Source organism: Grampus griseus, assembly GCF_964374135.1.
Source record: "Grampus griseus genome assembly, chromosome: 4".
Taxonomy (NCBI): domain Eukaryota; kingdom Metazoa; phylum Chordata; class Mammalia; order Artiodactyla; family Delphinidae; genus Grampus; species Grampus griseus.
The window spans coordinates 88,094,199-88,100,198 of NC_138997.1; positions in this window are offsets into that span (position 1 = coordinate 88,094,199).

Here is a 6,000-nt window from a genome sequence, read left to right on the forward strand (position 1 = left end):
AAATACACACTTGTAGTATTAAAATGTGTAGTAGACTGAAATGGCTAAATTATTCATTGCAGTAACAGACTTTTTGATGGACATTAAAACTCAGCAGTTTAAATACGGAAACCACAGATTTCCTTTTAAGCAGGTAGTAACTGCTTGCATCAGTGGTTATTTCATTGGTCTCCAGCCAAGAAATAAAACAAGTTGTACTGTTTAAACCATGAAATCATGTAATGCAAAGCCATATATTGCAATATATCAATACAAGAACACAAGCTAAGAACTAAACTGATTCATACTGCCTATTTGGATGACTATTAAACATTTCCATAAGGCTACTATAAAAACTCTGGTTGAAGAGAAAGAAATTCATGAAAATAATTTTGAGTTTATCTAAATATTAATTTATAGGCTGTGTGGTTTACTGATTTAAATGCAATGTTTTTGGTTTTAAAGTGACACCTGGTAGAAATAATCTTCACTTTAAGTTTAGCACAGATTGAGAGATTTTTATTTTTGATTTCTAGAGTTTTAAATGCCAAAATATATGCAATAAAGCGTAGATTTACAATTTATGTGATATATATATATATATATATATAGCCAGTTACTATAACTGATGAACACATTGCCTTTTATTTACAAGATAATTTGTGGATTTTTTCCAACTTTACACTAATTTTTATACATTTGCAAAAATCTAAATTTAGGAGGAAAAGAGTATTTAGCAAAATCTGGGTGAATTTTTGGGAAAAAGACCCTTGATAGTTTAAAACAGTATATCCTATTATTCGTGGCCATCTGAAGCAGTTCCCTGTCACTATCTATGGTAAAAATTGAACGTTACAATGCCCTTTGCAGGGACTTGAGACATTTGGCATTTCTTTACTACCATGGCAGGATATGTCAAATGCTGCTGTGAATAATGACCTCTAAGCTAGATAATATACTAAGGGTTTCAGGGAAAAAAAAATCTCATTATAATGGCTGGTATGAATATAATACTCAAATAAATGACCTTGCTTGTACTAAGAATTCTTGAAAGTTATGAATTAGCTTTATAAGTTTTAGCCCCTATGTTGACCTGTGCTAACTAGATCACTTCTTGTGTTAATTACCAGTACCAGGTGGTACAAAACTTCACTCAATCAAGTTTAACCCACTGTATTCAGAAAATACAAAATGTAGTATGTTTCTAGGGTGGGTAATATAGTAAATCTGACTGACCACTTTAGCAGCAATTAATTTTCCAATGATAGATGCTGATCTTTATATGGTAATCCCTGGGACCTTTCCCCAAATATTTCTGACTTCTGGACCTAGGGTAGGATTACTCTTTTGGCCCCCTTGTGGCTAGATGAGGCCATTGACTAAGTCTGGGCAACCCTGAGCAGAAATGGAAGTTCACTTCCGAAAGGAACATGGATGGCTAAAATGAAATCATTGTTCAACTCTGTCAGTCACACAGATTATTAAGCTGACCTAGGACCAATACCTGGAAACCATCAATACATTTCAGACCCACGTTGATTTTGGAAAGCAGTAGTATGTTCTAAATGCCTGTTTCAGCACTTATTTGATGAATTATACAAGTAAAGCTGGATTAAAAGGCCTACCAAATAGACAATATGGGTTTCAACTATAATCCCTATAAATCAGCAGTTGTTCTATTTAGTCACAGGTGGAGATGCAAGTTCCAATGCAAGGCAAGTTTTTGCTATTTACATAAAGCTATATAAATTTGTACCTGGTGATTTTCAACATTAGCAAACATATTTTACTCTTTTCCCCTCATAACTGGTGTAGCATTTTAACAGTTTGAACAGGACTTTGATAAAGTATTGTTGATGCACAGTGAGTTGGAAAGATAATATTGATTCCTTGTACTTACGGTTATTGTTTTTATTTCTTGTTTTGGCTGTGTCGCTGATTTTCAGTTTTGTCTCCAAACGACTAGAGGAAAAAAAAAAAAAACCAAACACTATATGGATATAATTAGAAGCTTTTGATTTGGCTGACTTATGAATAACATATTAAGTGTTTTGGTGCATTATTAAACAAATAGCTGTGATTAGTAACAGTATATATCATCAACAGTATATATCTGAATTCAGCACTGAGAGGTTTACTAGATCTTTCTGTTTTTGAGTGTTTCCTTGTTTCTCTCTCCAGATGTTAGCCTGATCATATCTGACTATTTGGAGGAAAGAAATAGTACCTATCCTTGTCTTTTCAATGACATCTGATATAAAGCTTCCTTTGTCATCTAACAAGTGGGAAGCTTTGCTTCTATCTTCCTTGTGAAACAGATTTATTTAAAACATAGGAGAGAGGGTGAAAAAAACATACGGGAAACTTAAAAAGGTATCACTGAAACTAAGGTAACGTCCCAGTTTCTGTTTTATTTTGCCCTATAAAATCGCATTTTGCAAAGGTCTATAAACCAATATTGCCTTCAACTACCAAAAGTTACTCTTTAGGCATCCCTGTCAGTGTTCCTCAGTTTCTGAATTACTCCCTTGGGCAGACTTAATGTGATGCTAAGGAATCTCAAGCTTTCAGGGTCTCTCACTTGCACCAACATTTTCCAAGACCTTGGGGTGAGGGGGGCGGTGCAATAATATGTTTACACAGTCACATGTTTTTGAAATTTTCAAGAGTAAGAATTTTAAGTGCAATAGGTTAATAACACTGCTTCCTTCCTGTTCAATTTCCTCTGTCAAACTTCTTTGTTTAAATGGTGTTAGAGAGCCCCAGGCATTTTGGAGATCTAGTTAAGGGAAAGCTGAGATGGGGATACACTTAATGTGGGTGTGTTAAGAATGTATTTTTATGGATTTACAGTCTCTTTCATTCATAGTCATTTCTAACAACCGTGGTACGGATTTGCTTCCAAGAATTTGACATCCACTGCACCAGCTTGCCTTGTGTGGTGGCACAAAGGTTCAGTGCCAGAGATTCTAAAGTAATGAAATATCCCCCAGTGGGGGTTCCTGGAAATATATGGGTGGTGAAGTGGAATCAAGGCTTAAGTGTGTGGAGACAGAAAAAAAGTCTGTAGAAAGTTCTTCTAATTATTAGGCATAAAATTCCAAGTGGAGAATGTGCTTCTCATTGACATCTAATTAAAACAAAAATTCTCTCTTGTAGGAATTACTCAATAAGGCAGAAGATGTGCACTATTCTTTTGATTGTCTGTGTGTGTGTGCAATTTCTAAGCAGAAATTGTACAACTACAGAATTTATCAGAGTCCCTGTGTTTGAGGGAACAAATATGCAGCAATACTGCAGAGTCAGTGTGTGTGTAGTTGGGTGACTTTTGCATCCCAGTTTATTGGAGTTAGCGCATCTGAAACATCTTTTTCTGACAAAGTCTGGCACTTGAACATGAAATGGCACACCCTGTATCCACCAATGCAATAAAGATACCCTAAAGAAACAAATGTTTCAGTGACAAACTCTTACTGTAAACTAGTCATCAATATGTCAAAGGATGTTTTATTTATTCAATTATCAAGTTTAATACAGTGCAGTAACACTTAAAAATCTATTTCAATTGCTCTTCTGTATGCCTAATTTCAGATTGAATGTATATATCATTTTTTCAGAAGTCTTGATCATACCAAAGTTCAAAAAAGTAGTATTATAGGCATATGTCATCAGTCCATTTATTAGTTAGTAAGTTATGGGTTTGGGGGAGACATTGTGATACTTTTTTTTATTTGTCAGATCTATAAAATGTGGAATTTCTTATAATTTATGATTTTTAAATAGGTATTTATTTTGTAACTATTTTGGTATCTTACTCTATATACTTTTTCTTAAGGAAGGCCACCCAAATTATGTAAAGTTTACAAAACCTGATTCTGTCCTTGCATTTAATAATTAAGAGCATAGATAGAGAGTGGTTTAAATGAGTAAAACATGGGCATCAGAGAATCCCCCAAATCATAAATTCAATTCTGCAAAATAAACAAATGCTACGACTTTAAATAATCTAATTTATAGATAAATACTGCTTAATGGTATTTTCCTAAGGACAGAAATCATATTGCTATAACAAATTATTTTTGGACCAGATTGTTGGTGCTGGAAGTTGGTCAACTGGTAGCATGGTGAGAAAGAGTTGGGCAAAGTATTTGGAAATAAAGAAACTGGTTTTGAATTCCAAGACCTCTACTTTGGACCTCTGTGATTTTTGATGACTCTCCCTGAACCCTGATATTTCATCATTTAATTCAACTAATCCAACATGTATTTAAATTCTTTTTTATATCAGCCCCTGTGCCAGATTTTGAACATAAGTAAAGTCCTATACTTGCCTTTAAATAGCTCATATTTTAATTCTGTCTATATAATGGGAACAGCAAATCACCTTTTCGGTTGCTGTGGGTAGTAAATATGATAATTTCATAAGAGAACCTAATACTGCCCAGAACAAATTAAATTCTTAACAAAAGTTATTTTTCCTAATGCTCTTCTGAGAACTTAGGGTTGAGTATCCTAGATTTTTCAGAATCTTCATTTCTGTTTTGTATGCATTTTCATAGTTTAGAATTGGAGCCATTTACACTTGTATTGCTCTTCATTTGTTCAGCGGTCAGCAAGCTATAGTCTGTAGGCCAAATCTGGCCCTTGGCTTGCTTTTGTATGGCCCCCTGTGTTATGAATTTTTTTTTTTAATACCTTCAAAGGGCTGTTAAAAACAAAAGAAAAAGAATATAGGACAGGGACACAGCATGTGGCCGGGAAGGCCTAAATTATTTACTATCTGACCATTAACAGAAAAAGTTTTCTGATGGTTTTTTGGAATATCAATTTCATGAGTATAATGACAATACTGAAAAAGACAGTATTTCATGTTCCATGTGAGAAAGGAGCTACTGCAATATGTAAGTGCACAGATGGAACGTATGTTGCTAAGCGCCATGTGTAAAGCTCCATATCCATAAAGCTCTAACTCAAGTATACCCAATGTCACATTACATAATCCATGTGCATAACGATACACTTTCATCATAACACAAAGAATTCACAGTGTACCTTGTAATTATGGTCATTCCTCTTACTGAGAGGTTGATTCTCTGTTCCCTCTCCTTGAATGTGGGCAGATTATGTGACTGGTTTTACCAACAGTACACAGTGGAAGTAACACTGTGCCAGCTCCTGTCCCTTGGAGCACTCTCATGGAAGCTGTAAACTACCACTTAAGAAGTCTAATTACCCTGTGACCACCATGCTGGAGAGGCCTCATGGCATGTGGGCACTATAGGTGACAGTCTCAGCTGGACCTTGACTTTCAGTCACCCCTCCAAGGCACCAGACATACCAGTCAAGCCATCTGGAACCCTTTAGATCAGTCCGTCTGACAACTGAATACCACTGAGTGGTTGACACCATAGTCGGCACCATATGGAGCCAATGAATCACCCACCTGAGCCTTGCACAAATTTTGACCCACAAAAGTTGGATGAAATATTAATAAAAGTTTATTATTTTAAGCCACTATTGTTTCAGGGTGTTTGTTACCTAGCAATAGATGGCTGGAACATGAGAATTCTGTTTGCAAATTTAACAGACACTGAATGTCAGCACCAGATTTAATAATGATAATTGTTATCATATTGTGGCTCATCTGTGTGCCAGACAGCATTCTCAACACATTTCATAAGGTTATCATTTAACCTATGAAGATTATTGTTTAATATAATATACCTATAAAGTTATTACATTACAGAGATTATTTTTTATGTAGAACTGAAGAGGATACTGAGACTTAAGGAGGTTAAATTTCCTAATAACCCTGTGAAGTTATTAGATTATGGGGATGATTTTATCCATAGTAAGATGAGGACACTGAAACTTAAAGAGGTTAAGGAGGTTAAGTAATGAAAAGATATCACAGGTATTAAGTGACTGAGGCTGGGGGGATCCAATTTAGTTCATTCATATTTGAAAACTCTTGCTCTGATATATTATAAATAATACCTTATATTATGATGGAGAAATGAT